Below are 26,623 nucleotides of genomic sequence, written 5' to 3'. Positions count from 1 at the left end.
GAGACAACCGCTCTGCTCTAGTCACCCCAGGAGCTGGAGTAAAGTAATATAGTTAGAAATATTGGGTCTAATAGTTTTCCTTGTAATACTAGTTGTTTTCCTTTGTTCTGCCACTATAGTCAGCCTCCTTCACCAGGAGAAAGCCTTTTCTATTCATGCTGGGTGTAAGTATGTCACTCTTTACCTTGTTCTTACTAATCCCCTTATCTATGTTAAAAGGACAACTCTTGGAAGGATTGGAAGGACGCCCCCAATGTTCTCAGACTACATGGTCAGGGAGCACTATAACCAGAACTCTATTGTACCATACTCATTATGAGTGTACCAGAACCCACCTAGGAACCTGTACTCACAATCAGACCACCTAGTCAATCTGTGACCCAGGGAATAACTAGCCTTATGTATGTTACTATATCTTTGTACTTCAATGTCTGCCAGGCAATGTTTAAAGACTTCGTCACCCCTGTAGCAACTTGTCGTATAAATGTAAGAACTCCCCTGCTTGCTCCACTTGGGACTGTGTGACATTGGCTACTAAACAAAAGCAGATCATGTTTACCCAAATCCAAGCAGACCTAAATTGTAAAATAATGCTTGCAATCTTGCAAATTTCACAATCCTGGAGCCAAATTCACCAATATGGACTAGAGGAACAGCAGCACCAATAGGACATTCCTATTTAACCAAGAATCCAAGGGGGAAAACTATCTGAAAAAATAATTTTCTGTGTATTATAAAGAAAATTCGGGTCATTCAGCCCAACAATTCAAGTCATTCTATGAGCAGATCAAACAGAAATTGCCTAAACCCCCTCCCATAGCCAAAAATCTATTCGCCCAGCTGACAGAAAGCATAGCCAGCAGCTTACCCATCTCTTCATGTTACGTCTGTAGGGGAACAAACATGGGGACCAGTGGCCATGGGAGGCAAAGGAAATAATGCCTCAAAATAACTTTACTGTGACCATCCCCTTCCCCAAACCAACACTCACAAGCTTGAGCATCTGACTCTTAAAAACCTCTATTATCAGGAGATTCTGCATTGCTCGCTGGGGAAAAGCCTGTACAGACCCAGTAGGAGAATTAACTTGCCTAGGACAGCAATATTACAATGAGATACTAGGAAAAACTTTATGGAGAGGTATAAAGAATGACTCCGAATCACTGCACCCAGGTCCATTCTCCCATTTCCCTCCTTTAAACCACTCTTGGTACCAGCTTGAAGTTCCAAATACCTGGCAGGTGCCCTCTGGCCTCTACTGGATCTGTGGGCCACAGGCATATCAACAACTGCCAGCTAAATGGTCAAGGGCCTGTGTACTCAGAACAATTAGAAACTCTTTCTTTCTAATCCCACTAAGGCAAGGGGAAGTCTTAGGGTATCCCATCTATGATATAACTAAAAGGAAAAATAAGAGGGTCATAACCATAGGAGATGGTATAACCATAGGGAATTGGAAAGACAATGAATGGTCCCCTGAAAGAATAATCTAATACTATGGCCCAGCCACCTGGACAGAAGATGGAAAGTGGGGATACTGCACCCCTATATACATGATGAACCACATCATAAAATTACAGGCAGTACTTGAGCTAATTACTAATGATACTGTAAGAGTCTTAAATCTGTTAGCCTGGCAAGCTACACAAATGAGAAATGCCATCTACCAAAATAGACTGGCCTTAGAGTACCACCTAGCTCAAGAAGGAGAAGTATGCAGAAAGTTCAACCTAACTAATTGCTGTCTAGAGATTGATGACAATAGAAAAGTCATCAAACAAATAGCTTACAGAATCCAGAAATTAGCCCATGTCCCAGGGCAGACTTGGTCTCCAGATTCACTCTTTGGGGGCTGGTTTCCATCGCTTGGAGGATTTAAAACCTTAGTAGGAATAGTTCTGGCCATACTAGGGGGCTCCCTCATACTTCCTTGTCTTTTGCCCCTCCTTGTTAAGAAGGTGCAGTCAGCTATTGAGGCTCCCGTAACCAGGCAAACTACTAATATCAACACCTGCTGAATAGGAAACTAGGGCCTCATGAAGGGATAAATTCTGATGATGATGCTTTCTATAAAACTTCATTTATAAGAAGCATAAAATTGGGGGAATGAAGCAGAAAATGTAAAAAGAAAGAACAAGTAAAAGAAAAGGACAAGTCTTCTCTTGCTAGGATGACTCGCTCCAAAACCTAGCGATAGGCAGCAGAGCTCTGAAAAGGATTTGATAACATAACATTATCTGCAAAACCAGAGCCCTCAAGGAATGTGCTTCAGAGCCCCCTCTCTTCCCAGTTATAGGCAAGGACGAGAAAACAGGTTTTTCTCCTCTCCCAGCTTCCCCCTCCATTTTTGTAAATCCTTCCTTAATGAAACTCAAGGTTACTTCACAAAGTTTTACAGATTCCTGTTTCTCTTCCGTGTAAAATAACAAGGTCACAAGACATGCTTGAGTAAGACATGTACCAGCTGTAAACTCTGCCTTAGCTTGATAAGTTCCTGTTTTTCCTCAAGTTGCAAAAGCTGTCACTGTATGATTCACTGCCTTTGTTCTGTTTCTGTAAGCCTGCTTGCCTGCCCTGTAAGTTTCGTGCCACTAGATGGCCAACCCCCTTGGTTTCATGTATAAAAGTGAAACCCTGTGTTTGTTCAGGGCTCAACTTTTTGGATGTGAATCTGCTGGACCTGAAGTGCACTCAATAAATCCTTCTATTTCACCCATTTGGTCTCTCCAGTCCTCTGATTCCTGCAACAGCATGTGTAGGTGTATGTGTGTTTGTGTTCTGTAATACTAGTGAAAGTGTGGACAATGAGATTTTCTTTTCATTACTAGTAATAGAACCATTTGAAAGGCAATTTGACATACATATATATTTACCTAGTGATTACACATTTGGGAACCTAGTTTAAAAATTAATATGAAGAAATTAAAAACTTGATTTTGGAAATGATTGTTGTAGAATTTTATATGATGGTCCCAAATGGGAAATAGTAAAAACGTCCAATTCTAAGAGGTTAGCTAAGCAAACTATGATCTTTTCACCAAGTAGAATATTACTTAGACATTAAAATTATTATAACTATCATTTTTAGAGAGATTCTCGCTCTGTTACTCAGGCTGGAGTACAGTGGTACAATCATGACTCACTGAAATCTTGGACTCCTGGGCTCAAGCAGTCTTACCACCTCATCCTTCCTTGTAGCTGGGACTACAGGCATGTACCATGAAGCCTGGCTAACTTTATTTTTATTTTTTTGTAGAGACAAAGCCTTGCTATGTTGCCCAGTCTGGCTTGAACAGCTGGATTCAAGTAATCCTCCTGTCTCAGCCTCCTGAAGTGCTAGGATTACAAGCATGAGACATCTCTCTTGGCCTATTATTTGAAATACTATATAATCCCATAGAATAATGTTTATGATATACTATTGAATAAAACAAACTATACAAATTATAGTTATACAATTTTATATATATATATATAAAAAACTATATACAATGTGGTTTAAACTGTGTTAAAATAATTTTTTTATAGAAAGAAAAAACAAAAATTCTGCACAGTATATTGTGTTTGTGTTTGAGTGTTAGGACTAGGTGTGAGTTATTTTTCCTGGTTTTCTTTTCAGAGTTTTTGTGTTTTCTTTCCTAGGAATATATTACCATTATAATGTATAAAATATGATAAAAGGTCAGATCCACTTATCTCTAATGTCCTTTCCAACTCTAGCATGGAGTAATTTGTGTCCCTATATAATCAAAAGCTTGCTTTGTCTTTCATACTTTTTCTTGTCTCTACCACATGTATATTAATCCAGGATTTATAGTTTATGCTTGTCTTGAAATACATGAATGTTAGCTAAGCTTACAAATAGATCTTAACATTTTGAGGCAGATTCCTGTTCTCAACAGCCAATTTTCTCATAGTAAGCATTCATTCAATGTATCTAAGATAAATTTTGAGTGTAAGCAGGCTGGACCAAGACCCTGGTCATTAATGTAAACTTACATTCCCTGCATTGCTAGATATTTTTTCCTGGTTTAATAATATATTGATTGCAGAGGCTTATCTAGAAAAAGTTAGAATTGTTTTGGCTGGCAATTTGATTTTGCATCAGCTACTCTTGTACTATCTCTTGCTTCTGATGAAAAATAGAATTAACTAAAAATAGTTTAGTATTATTAAAATGTTGAGTTTCACGACATATTTTCTGGGATTTCAAAACCTCTGAGCTAAAGTTCTGTCTGAACTTTATAGCTTGGGTCTATAACAGAACTTAATATGTATAAAACAAAGAAGATCCTGACACACCCTTGCATGAAAACATTGCTTGATTCTAAGACCTGAAGTTAGCACTGAACAACAATAGATGTCAAAGTTGGCCAGAATTGTGGTCAGATGGAAGCCTCATCATTTATTATCTATGCAACTTTGACTGATTATTTAACTCTTCTGAATTTGAGGGTACCCCCTGTAAATTGTGAATAATGCTTAACATGTAGGCTTGTTGCAAATATTACATCACCTAATGTTAGAAAACACATAGGAATCCAATAAACTAAAGTCTTAATTATAACAAGTATCTAAGGATGTGGCTTACAATATTATAACCTCAAAAGTAGATATTGAAACGTTACATTTTTGCAGAATCCAATATGACACTATTCCACCAATAGAGTCCACTGATGGAGAAAACACAGGTCTAATTATGGATTCTTGTATTGACACATAGACTTAAAGCTCAAACATTAAGAAATGCTAATGTAGAGAAAGGATGGTGACATGATTGGTAGCAATAAAATTTGGAGCCTTGAAAATGCTGGCTATGAAGCTGAAGTAGGAAAATAAAGGATGCTTCATAGAAAAAAATGGCAAGAAATTCAATATATAGATAGATAGATTTAAGAGCCATTTGATTAATAAACCATTATTGGTTAATATGAGAGAAGCACTTGTATTTTAGGCAACATTTTATAATAGAATTTTGTCCTTGCTAATCTTAAACTTGATTGACTTATACTAAATAGTCACCTCCTGGGTTCAATTTTAATATCATAAATTGTAGGCAAATAAAACTTCCTTATAATTTTACTAATATTAAATAAATTATGTATTTAAAGCATCAAGCTGAATACTTTATACCTGTATGTGCCCAATTATCATAGCTCCCTCTATAACATTCAGAGCAACTCTGGAATAACATCACTTTAAGATAGATATTGAATGCTAAAATAATTCCATAGTACATTAAGCCGTGAGAAAATCTAAAACAGTGAGGGAAATTTCTGACTCTTCCTGGGCTCCAGTGTTTTCTGCTATAGTGGCCTAAACACCCCTTCCTAGGGTTCTGAGACCATCAGACAGGACTGTGACAATGACAATAAATCATCCCCCAAGCTGCTGCAATTTCATTTGGGATATGCTTCCAGATGCAGTTATTACCTACATGTTGCATAGTGAGGAAAATGCAGAGCAAATGTAATGTGACCATATTTTAGTCAGAGCTTCTCAGACCTTTCCAGTCCCAAATACAGAAACCCAGAGCAATCTATGGAACCATAATTACATGGATGCTCTTCTGAACTTATCACTTTAAGGAGCTTTCTGAGAACCTCCTTGAGTGTTCTTAGGATATAAGGTGTGTTTACAGATGCAAAGAGGAGCTGAGGCCCTTATCATCTCTGTGGCCTCATGTAAGCCACTCAGCTTCTCCAAGTCTCATTTGGACACTTGAAACAAAATTTCCTGTCCTACATGGTGCAAAGGGTCACGAAGGCCTAATGGGATAAGGGATCTAAAAATGCTGTATGGAAAACAACAAGCAATACTCTTTATAACACAAACTAGGATTGTTATCTCCAGAGGCAAAGAGATTACATAGTTAAAGGCTTTTAAATAATGTTAAGAAATGATGACCTTGCAAACATAGCCAATAGGGAACTAACTAATGGGGACAGCAAATGAAGTTGCAGAGAGTGATAAGGATATAATTGAAAACCTTTGGAAAACACGAACTCTGTTTTGGGTACTTATCTGTTGGCATCTTACCTTGTTCTTTGTGTTGTTTGGATTCAGATGCTGGATGCTTGATTTTGATGTTTTACCATGCTACTGCCTCCATCTGTATCTGTCTGGGAGAAAAGCAATAAATAGTGAAAATGAGAAAGACGACGAAAGGAAAGAGAAATGGGGAACAGAGTTCTGCATAGTGCTTAGCGCTCCAAGGTCCCAGCATAAGAGGTCCACCCTGACCTTATCCATTGTTATATTTTAGATCCTAAGAACCAATGATCATTTAATCAAAAACATGTCTCTCATAGTGAGGGAAATTATATTCTTTTTGCCCAGTGGAAAATTTACATGTTTATTGGTTATATTCTAGGATGATATTTATTATTCACTGAAAGTTTCAAGGGCAAACAAATACACTAGAAATTTTGGAAAGACTCAAGAAACTATAAAATATTACCCCTCGACAGAACAATATTTTATAATGATATTTTGTCTGGTGGGCATGGCTGTCTCTATAACACGAAGATTAAACCTTGGCTGGCAGCGAATTTTTATGTATTACCAAGGTCAGGAGCATGAAAGGCCGTTCTAAAGAAAGTAGTGTCTGCATAAAGTAGTTCATGCACAAAATGCTTGTGGATGTTGAGTTGAAATGGGAATAAGAATGGCCAAGTGCAGGGGCTTCTGGAAAGGTAAAAGATTACAGATGTTGTCATGGGAAATATCCACAGAAGATGAAAGGCTACTTTCACAAGAAGCTAGCCACGCAGAAAGTGAATTCTTAGAAATTGCTATGGGAGCCCTAAGCAATGACATTTTCATTCAATTGCCGTATAGCTTCAGTAATTCTCAGATTACCACTGACTTACTAGCAGAATAACCCCAAGGTAATTGATCATCTCTTATAAATGCATGATGTATCTGTAAAGGGCCACAATTAAAGAACCTTCCCCAATGTATAGGTGAAGAAAAAAAGTTCAGAGAAGTCATAGAGCAAACAGGTGTCGATGCTAGCAAGAGTGCAGATCCAAGCCACTCGTGCTCCAAAGTCAATTCTCTTAATCAGCTTACTATAGTATATAAATTCCTATTAATAATGAAGTGTGAAACAAATGGGAACAGAAGGTTGTGGAACCTGGGAAGTTACCCAAATTTTCTTGAGCTTAGTGTCTTTATTTTTTGAAAGAAATTAATATTAATACCCAAGGCCATAACATTCAATAATGACAGGAAAAATACTTTTCCCACTTTTGTTCTAGCATTATACAAATATTAACAGATAATACTTTATTTATAGCATTTGAAATGTCGACATTCAATAAATTTTACCAACTTGACTCAAGTATCTGCAAATGCTTGTTTTGAGGCATGAATGGATTAATCCCAAACAGGACAAGGACTATGCTAAGAATTAGGAAGAAACAAAACAAACAGGACATGGTATATTAGAAGATAAATACAGGTGGGGTAGTAGTGGAGACAAGGGATGCGTATCCCCATAAAATGTTGTTACTCTCAATACTAAATTCTTGTCTAAGAGGAAGGAAATCAAAACTGTCAGAAAAATTTTAGTGCCTTAAGACCTTAAAAAAGATGTAAATCACCTAAGTAAAATATGAATGAAAGAAGTATTATATTGTTTGACATGTATAAAAAATAACAATGTTTTATTCATATATTTCTTCAATCACTTTATTTGTGTTAATTTGCCTAAAGTGTGCTTGGAAACAAGAATGAAAAAGACAAATGTGATTCTTTTCCTAATTGAGTTTACATTTTCATGTAAGATATAGACAAGAAAATAAACACCATATTTATAATTTACGATTGTGCTAAGTGCTATGAAATACCAAAGAGACAGATCTAAGCATGATTGGTATCTTAGTATGTTAACAAGTTGATTTTGTAGACATGAGACCTGATGGCTATAATAGTCACAGAATCATTGCCAATTATTGGCTATAATTAGACTCCTGCTACAAAAAGGCAACTTAACATCCTTCACTTCTTTTGACAAAGTTCAACTTTTGTTCTTAAAATAATAAAAGGGTTTATTTTCCCTGGAGTCAGTTATTCTGAGCACTACAGAGTTCAACTGTAGTTTAAGATGCCAACATGATACATTTTGACTGGGAAAATATGGCAAAGCATGATTTCTAAGAATTAATTATTTCATCCAAAATACATGATAGCAGGGGTTGCTGGTACAAAAATCATATCTTAAAAGAATCCATATGACAAGCATAACATAAAGAGACCATATTATGCTTAACATGTGTATAATACAAACAGAAGACAATGATGGTGCATCAAACAATTTAAAGAATTAGCAGATAGCCTAAAACGCTTAAGTAAATCATCGTATTTCATTGAGTCTCATTTTTCTCATCTGAAAAAAAAAAAAAAAAAAACGTTGGTAATTAATGTTGGGAACAAATGTTTCTTTGCTAATTTTGATGTTTCCTTGTAGGTGATGAGAACACAATTAGGGTAACATTCCTAGCTTCTTTCTACCCTTTTACTTGTTCTGCTCCAGTAAAATTGGAATAGTGTGATTTGAATGGTAAATTTATGGAGAATAACATGAATGCGCTCTGTTCAGCACCTCTCTTTTCTTTTTAGGAAGAAGCTGTAAAAGGGCCAGGTCTTCCCTTAGAGAGGCCCCACTGAAGAGCTGATTGCCAGGGGCGGGCAAGTCTGTCAGTGTTAAGAAGCTGGATGATATTCTTAGATGACTATAATTAGGCGATAAGGTAATAACATGCTGATCTGCTTAGAATTTTATTTCATTTTTCAATTAGTTCAGACACTCATGTGGAAAACAAGTTTTATTTAAACCATCAGCAATAATAATTTGTGACTTACACATTCTGTTGTGAAAATCAAACATAGTAATGAATTTGAAATGGATGTATAAATTCAAATCTCTACATAATCTTGTGCATTTTTTTTTATTCAAGCAATATACCTTCTAACTAAAACTCAGCTCTCAAAAAGTAGAAGTAAGTGTGGAAGGACAGAATCAAGGCTCAGGAATTTTCCAGCACTATTAGCGCATTCCTAAAATTCCTGAGCTTCAGGCAAAGCTATTTCTATTGATCCACATGAGGCTTATTTCCATCTCTCAGATAATTGTCTCTGTTTTGAGTTGGATTGCGTCACTCAAAAAAAACTGTGTTGGAGTCCTAATGCCTGGTGCCTGTCAATATGATATTTTCTGAAAATAGAGTCTTTATAGATGTAGTCAAATTAAGATGAAGTCCTATTGGAGTATAGGGTGGGCCCTTAACACAATATGAATGGTGCCCTTGTGAGAGATAAGATGCATACAGTCACACAGAAGTGAGATGGCCCTGTGATGTACGTAGAAGCAGTTAGCGGAGAGACGCATCTAGAAATCAAGGAACAACAAGGATTGATGGTAAACACCAGAAGTTAAAACAGGCAAGGGAAGATTCTTTCCTACAGTTCTCAGAGGCAGCATGGCCCTGCCAATGCCTTGACTTCGGACTTCTAGCCTCCAGAAATACAAATCAATAAATTACTGTCGTTTGAAACCATCCAGTTTGGGGTACTTTGTTATGGAGGCCCTAGGAAATTAATACAGTGCCCACGCCTAGTGGCAGAAAAACCTGGGTATCATTTTTACTGCTCCACTGAAAAGACCGGTACTCCTTGACCTCAGAGAACATTGGAAAGATCATTCCCAGTTGGCCCTTCTTCCTTAGATGCTGTTGAGCCCAGGACTGTAAATAATAGTTCCCAAACCAATGTTGGAAAAGCAGTGTTTTGCCCAGAAGCTCCGCAAATGGAAGAGTCATGGATGGGCAAGTGGGTGACTCAGTAGAGTATATATGTGCTGACTCCCAAATGCTGGAGAGACTCAAAAGTCATCCTAAAAATTAAGTTCATTTTTTTTAGTATGAAGTAGTTGTGTTTTTGTGGTTTACTAAATTAATTCCCAGATCTGAGGCTCCAATGCTTGAAAAACCATGTGGATTTAATAGCTACTGGATCTACAGTGTCTTCCAGTACATATACTCCTAATCTCTCAGCTTAACTTCTAGGACTTAATGTCTCTAAAACCTTGGACCCCATGCCTCAGACATGAGTCTTGGCCACTTTCTGACTAGTCTCTTGATCCCAATAGTATGTCTATTTTTATCTTCCTATGTACAGCTGATGATGTTTCTGCAATATAAAAATCTCCCTGCTCCTATTTGCCCATCAAAATTCAAGCTTTCAAGTCTTAACTTATAATCCACTTCCACTGCAAACACCCTGCCAGTGACTGTAATCAAGACCAACCATTCCACTACCTTATATTCCTTTCTGGTACTATTGTGTTGGTGGAGTGGGTGTGAGAGAGAGAGAGAGAGGGAGAGAGGGAGAGGGAGAGAGGGAGAGAGGGAGAGGGAGAGGGAGAGACAGAGGGAGGGGGGGGGGAGAGAGAGAGAGGGGATTGTGGGGAGTGGATAGAAAGTGGTAGCCTTGTCTTTCAACAGGATTTTTTAGCTCCTTCAAGTTATACATTACCTAGTTTTGATAATTTTATTATTCTCTTCAGTACATACCACAGTGAAGTGTTTACTAGTTGATCAATACAATTTTAACTTGACTTTATGACACAGAAGTCTAGTGCTATTGTAATTTTTTTTAAAGCAACTAAGTTGTGGATGCAGAATCTGCGCAAATCATGGAATTCCATTATTTCAACGAATATATGTAAATCTTGGTCAGTCTTAGGTGACAGATAAGAGTAAAGAGGAATTACTATTTATTGAATTATGTTTCAGATACTGCACTAAGAAATTTACACAGACAATCTCTCTTAATCCTCAGAGTAACTCACTGAGTTCAGGGTCATTATTTCCAATTTTACAATCAGAAAATTGAGAATCAGAGAGCTTCATGAAGAAACAAGATTAAGCAAAAGGCCCTTGCATAACACTACGCCCTCTCTTCTCTTTCATTGTTATATCTTAAGACATTTTGAGGAGCAGAACAAGAACACCTTTGTGTCCTACATAGGGATCAACCAGCATGGTGGCTCACACCTATAACCCAAGCACTTTTAGAGGCTGAGGAAGGAGGACTGCTTGAGGTCTGGAGTTCAAAACCAGCTTGGAAATATAGAAAGACCTCATCTCTACAAAAAAGATATAGACATTAAAAATAAATAAATAAAAATAAATGGACATGCAAACCACCGTATATCTATGCCTGGTTCTTGGTTCTTGGTGACATGAAACATATCACCTCAAAGGATGAGTTTCATATAGTACGTCCGATTCATGGAAAACATTAGAAAAAAAGAAAAAAAACCTTCTTTGAAGGAAAAGCATCTGCTGTTGAAGTCACTTCAAAGACATTTTAAATAATTGGTTTTATTCTTGAGGATTGTGATTAAAAAAAGCATTTAACTATTAACCTGCAAATTGGCCTTTGTGATCTTGGAAAAGACAGGCTAATTATTTCTGAATGTTAGATTTTCTCTCACATTTCCAAAAAGAAGAATGAATGAATGACTAGAACAGTAGAAGAATCGTGGATGTTCCTCATCAGAGTTGCTGATGACTTAGGGTCAGTGGCAGCCCCAGACATCAGCATAGTACGTAGGTGAAAGAATTCATTAAAATACATTCCTTTTCAGTACAGTGATTAGGATGCATAACAAACATATATAAAGGAATATATAAACATTTTACTTTTAAGTATGACCAAGTATAGTGGTTAAAAAGAGAGATGCTGCAGCTAATCTGATATTTTCTAACTCTTGTCTCTACCTCTTAAAAGCTGTATGACCTAGGTCAAATTACCAAACTTCTACGGGTTTCAGTTTTTTCATTCCTACTATGAGGATAATTATAGTACCTACTTTATAGAGCTATTATGGTAAAGAAGTTCATATGTATAAAGTTCTTACAACAGTGATTATAAGTGCTATGTTTGTGTTTTATATAAAATGAATTCCCAATAAAATTATTTATGAATCATAAAAAATCATTTTCTTGGGAATATTTGAATCCAAATGTACATTTTATTTTCCTTTGGAGACAGCTATTTTGCTCAAGGTCACACAGATAAAATATAGGCGGAGTGAGGGCTAGAACTTATGACTCTTCATGGCTATTCCAGATCTTTTCCCAAGTCATGTTTCATGCTCAACATTTGTTAGCCACAAAAATATGCCATTAGCACTACTCTTTTTCCTGTCAGACTGAGAGATTCTCAGTCTCCTAACTTGACTAGAGACTGTACTAGTAAACTTCTTGACCTTCAAACCCTTTCTAGCTCTAGAGCAAGCTTGTCCAACCCATGGCCCCTGGGCTGTATGCACGGCTCTGAATGTGGCCCAACATAAATTCATAAATTTTAAAAAACATTATGAGAATTTTTTGCAAATTTTTTTAGCTCATCAGGTATCATTTATGTTAGTGAATTTTATGTGTGGCCCAAGACAATTCTTCTTCTTCCAGTGTAGCCCAGGGAAGTCAAAAGATTGGACACCCCTGCTCCAGAGGCTAAGAACAAGGAGAACAATATTCTTCAGAGCTTTTGAGTTAAGGAAATATTTCTACAGGCTCTGACCTAATTGTTTACTGCACTGAGGCATCAAATGAATCTCTTCTTCCTATGCACCCCCGATCACAAAATGTCTTATCTAACAAAAATACTGATGGTGAATGGGACAGGGCAAGTAGATTACCATCAGATGAGTGGCATAGGTAGCAAATGACAGGGGTGTTGGGGATGGGGAGGGTGTAGCAGAGTTCACTGAAGAAGAAAGAAGTAGAAGGCAGCCTCTGGAGCAAAAGAAAGTGACAATGTACATGGTGCCTTGATATAATTTGAATGTGGTTTCTCCTGCCTTAGGCATAATATTAATTGGGAATGAACAGACATGATGGAAGGGCAAGAAGGATGAAGAGAAGTTGGAAGCCATTGCTTATTAGTACTATGTGCAGGTCCTGTGCCAGCATTTTCTTCACAATAATTCTGTGAGGCAGCTGTTTTTAACCCACTTTCTGGGGAAACTGGGTCTAAAATTGGTTTTAAAACTTGCTCATCCGGTTAACAAGAATTAGAGCTGGAATTGAAATACAGGGCTGTTCTGTGGAGTTCAAAGTCCTTTGGCCACAATGCCTGACTCTCCAATATAATAACCCATTTTCTTTTCTTCTACTTGCTGAACCCAGTTGAATGAATTCTCACTGTGGAACACTTTTTTCTGATTGCTCTCACTGCCAAAACCCATCACCCTGTATTAGAAGGTTCTTGACTATGTGTCAAAAAGAGAAATTGCTCTTCTTTGGTTAACTATTTTTAGCACAGATTATCTGACTAGCAGGTTTATCTTAAGTGATGCTGGCACTATTCATGGGCCCTGGACTACTACTAAAAATACAAATGCTAATTGTGCTGACAGCACTCAGCACAAGTTTGGCTTTCAGCTCATTCTAATTGAAAGGCTTAGGCTTTGTTTCATGTAAATGTGCATGAACTAGATGATTTTCTTAAATTCTCAGCCTTACCATCATACTTTGCTATATTTAGCATGTTTGCTTCCCTGAATAACACAGTAGCCTGAAAACTGATTTCATCCATATTTATTGAAAAGAGAGAAAGAGGTCATCAAGTACAACATTAGAATGGACTTTGGAGGCTCAGTTATACTGAGACATATCCTGTGGTACTTGGTTCAGAATGTGGTACTTTGTACAAAAGAATCATGAAAGAAAGAAAGTGATTTCTCATATCTGGAGCTCTCCAAGTGACCCAAATGACCCCAAACACAAGAAAAAATGGTATTCTTGGCTGAAAATGAAGACATTCACATTCCTAATTACAATTTTTATAACCAAAACAAGCGTTATTGCTACTGACAGATGTAGTCAGAACATGAATATCAGCATAGATCCATAGATTTTAATATATAACCAAGAAGTTTTTCTTGAATCTTCAACAACTATCAGTTGTTTTTGTTCATGATAGTAGTTAAGAGTTCTTTAAAGTAATGGTCTTGTAAATAATGTATTGTGCTTTTGTGAGTTGTTTTGTGTGTTGTTTGTGTGGATATATTTTCTGTTCTTCTGTAATTACTGTCTCTCCTCTGAGGCACCAAAAGATGTCATTTATTAATTGACAGTAGTTAGTACTGAATATAAGCACAATACAGTGAAGGACACAAGAAAAAGAAAGTTAGCTTCCAAATCATTTCTGGCTCTGTCACTTCCTAGGAAACAAATGACTTTCAGCAAGTGATTTATCTCTGTAGGCAGCAACTTCCTCAACTGGTAAGAAAAAAAATAGAAAGGATACTAGAAACAGTCCTACTTAAAAGGAAGTTTGTGGCAAGTAAATAATATTAGTGGGAGTCAACACAGTACAAGGCACATAGCAAATGCTCAAGCAATGGTATTTAAAAAAAATAATTATTATGTACAATAGTAAAAAAGGAGCAACTTTTAGTTATATTTCATTTTATTATTTTTTGTAAAATAAATTAGATATATAAATGTTTTTCCTTTGTTATGATAGCTTTAGATATATTTTTTCTGTTTATTGTTTCTGTTTACAAAACATACTTATTTTATGACATTTGCAGACTGCCTTTTAAATTTAGCGTAATTGTGTCATAAGTACATTTACATAGTGTTATGTGCTCTGTATTTACATTGTGTTCCACTCAGTACAGACAGTGTATTGCGTTTTGGTCCCTGGATGTGGTGAACAAATTATGAAAGTTGGAGATCCCAGTGCTTCACTCATTCCTCACTCAACACTAGATCCTACTAGTTTTAAAATCTGTCCACTTATCTGTCTTCACTGCTGTGTTCCTCATTTAGGCCATATTCACCCCCTTTATATTTAACTTGAAGATAGTAACAGCTGCATTACTGAACTTCCTGTTTCAGAGCTTGCCTTCCTTTGTTTCAATCACCCCTCACTTTGTAAACAAAGTAATGTAATTTCAAATATGACTACTTTTCTTCTGTTTTTCAAAGGCTTTTCATTTTCAACCTCAAGAAATGCATTTAAACACGCTGACCTCAAGAAAAGATGCAAACTCCTTGAGATGCTTATGAGGACCTTTAAGAGCTGGTTGTTTTCTTTCTGAATGTATTGTTTCTAAATATAAATGAATGCAATTCTTCACAGAATTCAATTTAAAAAGCACTGGGTAAAATTAATGTAGTTATCATGGAAAGGTAAACATCTTTAGATATTCATGAACATTTCTAAAAATTAAAAAATACTAAAAAGGATGTGCTTTTTGATACTACTGATTACCTTAAATTCAAAACCATATAATAAATGGCTCAGAAATCAATTAATAGGTTGTTTTAACAGAATTTCATAAGCAGCAAAGAGAATAAAGTAAATATGAAAACTTAATATGTAACAAGGAGGGCAGTTTAAGTCACAGGAAGTAAGGAAAATTAATAAGTTTTGTTAGAATAAATGACTTCTCACTAGAAAAAAAATTGATTTTGTTGTTCATATAATATAGGAAATGTAAGACTATATACATTAACTATTAAATGTGAAAATAAATAATTAAGACATTTTAAGCCAAGTCTATAGAAAACAGACTTTTTGTAAAACTTATGAATGGGAGACCTTTTTGTCTTTAACAGTGTACCCAGAATCCAGACATATGTCTACATTTTAAGAATATACCTTTAGTGTACAAAAGTCACCTTATAAAAGTTATAAGAAAAATAATAGCAATGGAAAATATTTACAATAAAATATATAGCAAATAAAATTTATTATATTAACTATTTGAAAAATCTCTCCAATTATTTGGAAGAAGACAAATATTTTTATAATAAAATTGTCATTGGATACAAATGGGCAACTAACTGAAGAGGAAGCCATGTCCACAAAATATGTGCAAAGATGTTTAATCTCACTTGTGGTAAAGAAAATTCTAAATAACAGTTTTTAATCATTTAATGATTTTAACAATTTAAGCAATAATTAAATACATTTATATCAAGTTGGTAATAATTATATAGGGCAGTATACTCATTGTTGGCAACAGCGTGGGTAAATGTATCTCCAATACATTAATGCTGGAAATGTGAATTGATAAAATATTTTGCTAAAGTACTCTTTTGGTGGCTTGTCAAATGAACATTACAGAAGATAACAAGTAACAAAACAATCTCATTTATGGTATGTTCTCTTATAGTATATCACAGAAATAATGTAAAATTACACACACATACACATACATAGGCACATGCACATGACTGAAGTTGAAAAATATGGAGAATGAGAAATATATATGTAAGAAATGTTTTAGATAAAATTTAAAAATACTCATTTTATGGAATATGATACAAGCATTAAAAAGAATAAACTAAGCTTTTTGGATGAGAAGAATAATTTACTATACACGCTTTCCCCTCCTCTAGTAAAAATTCAGCTAAGTAATAATAAAGGAATAAGTAGATACAAACCAAAAGAAAGACAAAAGAAAGCTGATAAAGGCAAAATGTTTCAACAAATTTCCTCAAGACACCAAGAAAATGAAATACAAATGTTATAAAAGAGATCAGAGAAAGCTACAGCAAAGAATAGAGATAAAGGGGACTTTAAAGGTGAGAGAAGGATGAATATCCTTTCAGAATGCTAGAGAAATCCAGAATTTAAGACTTACAGGTACAGGGTTGGTGTGACTGATGCTAGCAGCAGGTAGGTTACATGAAAGCTATGTACAGAATGGATACCATCTTGTCCTTGAAGGAAGAATACATATAGTATGCAACCAGTATTTAGTATGCACAGTATCAGATGAAATATTATATTGAAGCCACGAGAGAGAAAAACAATTGTGAGGAAAAGGATATTTTTGATAAGACAATTGAATCAAGAGTCTTGAGATGATGAAGAAAGGCTGGGTAGACTTAGACGACTTAGGTACCTGTGAGTAAAGGCAGTTTGGCATCTCAGAGTCCCTCAGAATAAAGGATGTTTCCCTACCTTATTATTCTCATGCTTGGATTGCTGGTTAGTCAGTTTTTCCCACAACTTTTTCCTTTTTTTTTTTTTTTTTTTTTTGTTGAGATGGAGTCTCGCTCTGTCGCCCGGGCTGGAGTGCAGTGGCCGGATCTCAGCTCACTGCAAGCTCCGCCTCCCGGGTTTATGCCATTCTCCTGCCTCAGCCTCCCGAGTAGCTGGGACTACAGGCGCCCGCCACCTCGCCCGGCTATTTTTTTGTATTTTTTAGTAGAGACGGGGTTTCACCGTGTTAGCCAGGATGGACTCCATCTCCTGACCTCGTGATCCACCCGTCTCGGCCTCCCAAAGTGCTGGGATTACAGGCTTGAGCCACCGCGCCCGGCCCCACCTTTTTCATTTTTTATTATGAAATATTGAATGAAAAAGCAAGACTGTCCAGACATTGATAAATTCTGTAATATAAAAGAAAATTCTTTATGAAGCAAAAAAAATAAAAAATAAAAAATAAAAAATAAAAAAAAAACGCCTTGGGAAAGATTAGTTCAAGAACAAGAAAAAGCTTTAAAACATTTACTTAACTTATCCTTAACAATATTTAGATAAGAAATCTATAAAACAAGAAAAGTCACTATGAACAAGTAAGTATCCAGAAGCATGAAACAGCTATAAGAAATTTGAAATAAATATTTTTAATTAAAAAAACATGATTTATGAGATAAAAGCCTGTAAAATCACTTACAAATTAAGACAAAAAGAAAAAAAAAGTATATTTTAGAGGAAAGACACAAGAGAGAGGATCAATTTGAAGGTCAAATATCAAAATATGAGGAGTTCCATGAGATCAAGTTTGGAAATACAAATAATTGAAAACTAAATCAAAATATCTTTTTCTTTTTTCAGAAGAAAGGATGTGCTTCTGTAAAATGAAACAGCAATTCAATGAAGAAGGCGTGGAATTCAAATATCAGTAGTTTCAAACTACAAAGTAATTTGCTAAAATTTTAGAATGTCACATATGTCTTATATCTAATAAATAATCAGATCAGAGTGTACATAAAGATAAATGACTTATCTTGGGGAAAATATGTGTGTGGGTGGGAGTAGTTTGGGGAGAAATGGGATTTAAGAAATTTCTGACTCAAAAAAAAAAAAAGTCTTTTGTTTTGTTTTGTTTTGTTTTAACATGAAGAATAAACCAAACAGCTGATTAGAGTCAGATTAAAAGAAAAGAATACATTTATTTGGAAGGTAGAACTGAAGAAAGTATTCTGAATACAGTTCAGAAAGACAAAATGATAAAAGGGATATTATGGAACATATAAAATATAGTGAGAAGAGGAAACATACATCTGAAAAGAGCTATTGAACAAAAAGAGACAATGAATCAGAGATAAAATGTGAGTACTTAATAGTTAAAAGCTTTTTGTAATTGATTGAATACAACAAACCTTCTAAAATCCAGGTATCTCAAGAGGCCAACACAAGTTTTTAAATAATAATAATTTCACACCGTGATACATTCTAGTGAAACTTCAGAATGCTAAAAGGAATTAAACTATCTTAAAAGTAGCACAAGTAAAAAAGATGCCAACAGAGAAAACTCATAGCTGATTCAGTCAGTGAGAGTGGAAACATTAAATAGAGTGGTGACATCTTGTTTTTAGAGAAAATAAATATCAATCTAGATTTGTTATGTTCAGTAAAATTATTTTCTAGATTGAGAAGAAATAATGACATTTTTATACTAAAAGTAAGTACCTGAGAGTGTATATAACCAATAGGTGATATTATATTAAAAAAATTTATAAAATATTCTTGAAGAAAGAATGATACCAGAAGGAACACATCAGATGAAAAAAATAAGCTTGAACAATGACAACTGTAAACTTCTAAGTAAATCTAAGTAAATATTGGCTGCATACTATAACAACAATTTTTAATTTATGGGTTTAGAATTCAGTTTTTTTTTTAAAAAAAAATCAACTTTCTCTAAGTGTGGGGCAAAGGAATCAGATTTAAAGCCTTTTGAGATTCATTTATTGTAAAGGGGATAGGTAATAATATTTATTTAAACTTCATTAAATTACATATATGTAATTTATATATAATGTTGCCAGTGTTACCCCTTTACAGATGGGAAAATGTGTATAACTTCTAAATGAGTGGAGAAATAGAGGGGAATACAAGGAAAACAAATCACACTAATCATCTCAAATAAATATGAAAGAGAAGCAGGACAAATACAAATAACGAAGTAATTTGCTAGAGAAATAAATCAAAAAATGTTTATCATCAGAACAATGTAAAATCAACTAGTTTGTACAGTTCAGGGACAAAAGTAGACAGATTGGATTAGAAAAATTATCCAAGTATATGCTATTTTAAAAGTCACACCTAAAATAAAGGCTGAACATAAAAGACTAAAAAAATTTTCGATAATTACTATCTGAAAGAGATAGTAAGAGAATGTTTTTAAATAAATTAATAAATACTGAAAAATTAGAATAGTTCTATTAACATAGATAAAAAGACTGAAGGCAAAAACCACCACCAGTGATAAAGAGGGTCACAAAATAATAGCTTTTATTCAGGAGGAAATATATACATTTTAAATATAAATTATAATAACAGTTTCAAAATATACAAAGACATGATAGTATTAAAAACACAAATTCGCAAATTAATCATAGTTGGGACAAATATTTCAAACATTTATTTTAGTGTGGTTGAGAGATAAAAGTGAACAGTAGTATTTAAAGGATTTAAATAACTTAGATAACAAACTAGCAAAAGTATCTAATAATTATATGCAAAACACTGCCTCCAACTGGAAAGTACCCCTTCATTGCAGGCATAAATGAAACAATTTAAAAAACTGATCATGTTCTAGGCTATAAAGTAAATCTCTACTGATTTTAAAGGGTTGGTGTCATATTCATCACATCCTTTAACCACCTCACAGATAAATCAGAAGTCAATAATGAAAAGAACTTTAAATTGTACATACATTCAGAAAATCCAACAAAAAACCTTCTAAATAATACAGGGGACAAGGAAATTAATAAAAATTAGAACATTTGGGGGATAACGGCAATTATATATATCAAACATGTATGATTTAGTTAAACATGTATGATTACCTTTAATGATTAAATTAGGAAGAAAAGAGAAAGGTTAAAAAAATTGATCTGTGTGTCTAACTTAAAAAATCAGTTGGGGAAAAAAGTTGAGAACGACCACAAATAAAATAAATGTCAGGAAAAAAAAAGATAAAAACAGACACAGAAACAATGGTACATTTTAGAGAAAAAAATAAGCCAAGAATTGAAAAACCTAATAAAGTTTTAAAAATTGGCAAAATTAAGAAAACAGAAGGCACATATAAACAATAATACAAACAGAGTCACGATATAGGCATATATGAAGCAGGCATTTATATCTTGATAATAAGATAATAGAGAAAAATATGAAAAGGTTCATGACAACAGATTTGAAATTTAGATGAAATAGTACATTCCAAAGATAATGAATTACAAGAAAATAGGACATATAATACTTCAGGATACCTACATATGTGGTTAAAGAAAAGTAAAAGTATCATTAACATAAATTTTAGAATTATGGCTTCCTTGGTTTGAGGAGAAGGGGCTGTATTAGGGAAGGGGCATTCTTAAACTATGTGGAGGCACATGCTTGTTCCTTTTGCACATATTCCTTAAAGAGTGTACCAAATTAGATATGCACTCTTTAGTATGTCATATGTATTTTAAAACAACAAAATAAAATACAGAAAAAGAAAGTGCAAACACTATATATGTGGGCATATGTTTAGAGGAAGAGCAGAAAGATATTCATCTGGTCTGAATAGTTGATTACATCACTGGAGTCGAGACAGTGGGAAGAAGGTGAGGGTATATTATTTTTTTACTCTTCCCTTCTTTAGAATATTTTTCAATTAAACATGTTTATTTTAAAAATTAAATGAAATAAAAATGTGTTACTTTTATTATGAAAATTATAATACAGAATAATAAACTATGCTATAAATGTATTACAAAGCAATATTTTGTTTCATGTTTTCTGTTTTTAAATTTTATAAAAATTTAATGGTGTGGTATGTTTTCTCCTGTGTTTTACCTTTTTAAAGATTATTATGCTTTTGAGATTTATCAGTGCTGATGTGTGTAGCAAAAATGCCCTCATTTTTGCTGTTGTGTGACATTCAATTTTATGAATATATCACAAAAAATTTAAATTATCTACCCCAGTTTTTCACTCCAGGTTCCTCACTTTCAGTAAAAAATTCCATGTTCTAACCATAGTGAATTACTTTTAACTTCAGTAATTCTCTGTGTGGGATGACTGATATTTTTATCGGTCAAATATGGTTAAATATCACTCATTTCATATAATTCGGCCCAAATTATATAGTACTGTCTAGAATTTATCTGAAATTTAGCTAGACTATATGCTTAGAGCAGGGTTCCCCAACCCTGGGGCTGTGGACCGGTACCAGTCCATGGCCTGTTAGGAACCACGTCATATGCAGAAGGTGAACAGTGAGCCAACTAGCATTGCTGCCTGAGCTCTGCCTTGTGTCAGATGAGCCATTCGATTCTCATAAGAGCGCAAACCCTATTGTGAACTGCACATATGAGGGATCTAGGTTGCACACTACTTATGAGAATCTAATGTCTAATAATACCTGATGATCTGAGGTGGAACAGTTTCATCCCAAAACTATACCACCTGCCCACCATCCCCACTTTGCCCCCATTGGGAAGAATTGTCTTCTACAAAACCGGTCTGTGGTGCCCAAAAGGTTGGGGACTGCTGCATTAAAGGGTAAAAATTGTGTGTCTACATTTTCCTTAAATCTCCAATGCCTAACTCAGTCTTTTATGCATAAAAAGAACTAAATACATGTCCTGAAATAATTAGTACTTTAATTACTTTAGAATAACTGCCTTTTCTAATTGTTTCAAAAATGAGCTCATTTCCCCCTGTATTTTACATTAACTTTCAAGAAAAAAAGTAAAAATTGAAATGTATTCTTTAGTCATAATTACCAATAAATATTACTTACATTATTTAAGTTATCTACAGTACAATGCAACGTATTTTGTGCTAAATTCACATAAGAAAATATTATGTAACATTGACATTTGAAATATTGCCACACTTCTAACACTGGTTAATCTACCTTCTATTTAGGTAAATGATATTATAATCATGACAAAAAGTCCGTCATCTTTAAAATGCATCATTTCCTTCTCATTAAAGCATCCTGATTGTCATGGACAAAAGAAACCATAGCCTTAATCTTGTAATAATAATTTTCTTGTCTTATGATTTTTTAGACTATATTGTCTACTTTTGCTAATTTTTCAAAATTTTATAAATGGGCTCATTTTTTATGCATTTACTTGTGTATTACTTTCCATTCAATGTTATGATTTAATATTATGCTGTTTCAGTTATGTCTAAAGTATAGATGCATGAATACAGACTTCATTCTAGGTGCTTGATCCTAACATTGATTTATTGATTCATTCATTCATCAAAAAGTTACTGAGTATCAACTAAATCTGAGCTATGAAGAACTTTATACAAATAATATTAAAAACTTAAGGGTGACAGATAAATTCCCAGTATAATGTTTTGGTAACTACATTATAGTCACCAAAACTGAAATAAAGAAAAATAGAAAATCTGAATCATTGAAAAAAATGTATTAGTAGTGAAAAATCTTTTCGTAAGTAAACAACACAATTAGATGATTTAGTTCCCTAAATAGTTAAGGAACAAGTACTTCTAAAAAATACTTCTAATGAATACTTTATAAAATAGGAAACATTCACCTACTCACTTTATGAATATTCATGTAACAGATCTCAACTTTATAAAGCAAAATATATCATTTAGAGATCATTTAGGAATCTGAATCTCAGAGAAAAGTCATATTACTTTCCAATTTTTAACATTAAGTATTAATGCAATGAACCACATCATATACTTCCTTCTCCAGAAGAGTTAAAATGTATTATAAATAAAGGAAAATTAACTTAAAGATATTTGAAAATCTGTCATCAATTTTTGCAAGAAATGCCTCTACTATCTAGTTGAGATTTATCAAGTCAATGAGCTTGGAAGTTAACAGAAATTGAATAGATATTGTGTATGCAATAAATCAATCAAAATGCGGAAACTCTACACAGGCAAGGTTAAAGAAGGCAGATGGAAGAAAGTCAGATTCTTGGTTGTTTGTCCCTCAAAAATTTTAAAATTGGCCAGGTGCGGTGACTCACACCTGTAATCCCAGCACTTTGGGAGGCCAAGGAGGGCGGATCATGAAGTCAGGAGATCGAGACTATCCTGGCTAACACGGTAAAACCCCATCTATACTAAAAATTCAAAAAATTAGCCAGGCATAGTGGCAGGCGGCTGTAGTCCCAGCTACTCTGGAGGCTGAGGCAGGAGAATGGCATGAACCCGGAAGGTGGATTTTGCAGTGAGTCAAGATCGCACCACTGCACTCCAGCCTGGGTGACACAGTGAGACTCCATCTCAAAAAAAAAAAAAAAAAAAAAAAAAAAAAAAAAAAAAAAAATTAAAAAGTTATATATAGAAAGAAACTACTGAAAATGTAGCAAATAATACCACATAATGAATGATACAGGTAATGAGAGTCAGGGAAATTTCACAGGGATGAAAAATTCCTGCGGGCTGGCTGGGACCATTTAGTCTTCACAGAAGAGGTGAGGCATTGGGAGGTAAGCAAAGTCCATATTACTAATGTGGACACGGAATTGAAATGACAACCTAGTTACTGAAGCTTACTTGGTATTCATGGTATCCTATTTTTTCAGATTTATGGTATGGACATTTAATTTTAAGAGAGATCTACTCTCTTAAAAAATTTTAAGTGTAAAATATGGTGTTGTTAAAAATAGGCACGATGCAGTACAGCAGAATGTTTAGAACTCATTCATTTTGCGTAGTTGAAATATTATACTCACCCATTGAATAGCAACTCCTCATTTCCCCATTGCTCCCAGCCTCTGGAAATCATCATTCTACTCTCCGCTTCTATGAGTTTGACTCTTTTAAATACCCCATATAAGTGGAATTATATAGTATTTGTCTTTCTGTGACAGGTTTATTTCACTTAACCTAATGTCCTGGAGATGCATCCAAGTTGTCTCATGTGTCAGGATTTCCTTCTATTTTTAAGGCTGAGTAGCATTCATCATATGTATATACCACATTTTCTTTATTCATCCATCTATGAACATTTAGGTTTCTTTCACATCTTGGCTATTGTAAATAATGCTGGAATGAACATAGAGGTGCACATATCTCTTCAATATACTGAATTCAATTTTTTTTTTTTTTTTTTTTGAGGTGGAGCATCGCTTTGTTACCCAGGCTAGAGTGCAGTGGTGTGATCTCAGCTCACTGTAACCTCTGTCTCTCAGGTTCAAGCAATTCTCCTACCTCAGCCTCCAGAGTGGCTGTGACTATAGGCATGTGCCACCATGCCTGACTAATTTTTTCCATTTTTTTTATTGGTTACTTTTCAGTTTTATTCACAATAGCTTTACAACGGAATTTAAACCTCTTTTAAAAATTCTTCAGGCATTTTCGCGTATATTATACTACTGGGAAATTTCAGCAGTGTAAACATCTGGCAGTTAGAATATACAGTCGGATAGAGCATCAATTTTAATCAGTTTCTCAATGAACATCTTCTCATGTAAATATTGAGATACTGAGATAAATTTAAACCATGTAGATTAGGAAAAATCCTCAGGAAATTCTGACATTAAATCACTTGTAATTATGTAAAAACAAAGAAACGGAAATTAACTTAATTGCTAAATATACATCAGTACATCAGATACAGTGGATCATTAATACTTTGATATTTAACATTCACATGTTTGCATATGTCTATAAAGCTATGTGACAGCTTGATACATAGTGCTGTCACTATCTTTCTCCCTCTGTGTCTCATTTTCACCAAAATATTAAATCATCTGCATATAGTTATTTTATATTTTTACAGAAATTAGGTCTTTCTCTGTCACCCTGGCTGGAGTGTAGTGGTGTGATCATAGCTCACTTTAACCTTGAACTCCTGTGCTTAAAGTGTCATTCTGCTTTGGGCTTCCATTTAAGACACTCTATCTATGGTATTTTGTTATGACAACCCAAGAAGACTAATATAGATTCCTGTTTGGGGGTATATTTTACAGATAATTAAAGTTATTTTCTTGTATATCATATCAGAGAAAGGATTCTAAGGGCACGATTGATTTGATTAGTCGAATATTATATGTTAACTAAGTCTTCATAATAAGCAAATTACTTCTACACAAAATTCTAGTCACTCTGGGCAGGCATGGTGGTTCATGGTTGTAATTTTTTGCATTTTTAATAGAGACATGGTTTCACCATGTTAGCCAGGATGGTCTTGATCTCCTGACCTCATGATCTGCCCACCTCAGCCTCCCAAAGTGCTGGGATTATAGGCATGAGCCACCATGCCTGGCCAATTCTTTTTTATAAATACCCAGAAGTGGGATTGCTGGATCATATGTAGTTCTATTTTTAATTTTTTAAAAGTTCCATACTGTTGAAAATACAGTCCAAAAATAGCTGTTGCACCATTTTAAATTCCTACCATCAGTGTATAAAGGTTCCAATTTCTCCACATCCTTGCCAATACTTGTTATCTTTTGTTTTTGTTAATAATAGCCATCCTAACAGGTTTGCAGTGATATCTCATTTGGGTTTTGATTTGCATTTCCCTGAGGATTCGTGAAATGAGCATATTTTCATATACCTGTTGGCCATTTAAATGTCCTCCTTAAAGACATTTCTATTCAAATCCTTTGCCCATTTTTAATTGGAGAATTATTTTGCTATTAAATCATTGAAGTTTCTTATATACTTTGGATATTAACCCCTTATCAGATGGATGGTTTCCAAATATTTTCTCCCATTTCATAAGTTGCCTTTTCACTCTGTTAATTACTTCCTTTGCTGTACAGAAGTCTTTCAGTTTGATATAGTGACACATGTCTATTTTTACTTTTGTTGCTTGTGCTTTTGGTGTCATATCCAAGGAACCATTGCCAAGCCTAATAACATGAAGCTTTCCCCCTGTGTATTCCTCTAGGAGTTTCACAGTTTCAGGTCATGAATTCTATCTTAGTTCATTCCTGCCACTATATTAAAAAAAAAATCTTAGACTGGGTAATTTATAAACAACAGAAATTTATTGCTTATACAGTTCTGTAGGCTGTGAATTTCAAGATTAAAACACCAGCAGATTCAGTGTCTGGTGAAACCTCATTCTCTGCTTCATAGATGGCATCTCTTGCTACATCATCACATGGCAGAAGGAGCTAACACTTCCAAGGATCTTCTTTCCTAAGGTCATTAATCCCATTCATGAGGATTCTGCCCTCATAATTAAATCACCTCCAAATGACTTCACCTCTTAATACTATCATATTACTAATTAAGTTTCAACTACGAATTTGCAGGGGAGTCTCATTCAGACATAGCAGTGATCATTTCCAAATAACAGTATTCAAAAATTTTAGCAGAGAAGGCACTGTGAACAAACCACCACCCT

The 26,623-nt window shown here is 34.5% G+C and overlaps 1 long non-coding RNA gene across 13 annotated transcripts in view; it reads right to left on the bottom strand.

Annotated features, from left to right (window-relative positions):
• LOC140712033 (uncharacterized) overlaps positions 1-26,623 on the bottom strand; it is a 257,877-nt gene that overhangs the window by 154,152 nt on the left and 77,102 nt on the right. For all 13 annotated transcript variants that reach the window (XR_012093464.1, XR_012093452.1, XR_012093457.1 and 10 more), the window contains exon 2: positions 6,040-6,122. This is a non-coding gene — a long non-coding RNA (uncharacterized lncRNA). The remainder of the gene's footprint in view (positions 1-6,039; positions 6,123-26,623) is intronic.

This window comes from Chlorocebus sabaeus, chromosome 1, assembly GCF_047675955.1.
Source record: "Chlorocebus sabaeus isolate Y175 chromosome 1, mChlSab1.0.hap1, whole genome shotgun sequence".
Taxonomy (NCBI): Eukaryota; Metazoa; Chordata; class Mammalia; order Primates; family Cercopithecidae; genus Chlorocebus; species Chlorocebus sabaeus.
The sequence above is the reverse complement of the archived record's forward strand: the minus strand, read 5'-3'. Positions and strand labels throughout refer to the sequence as shown.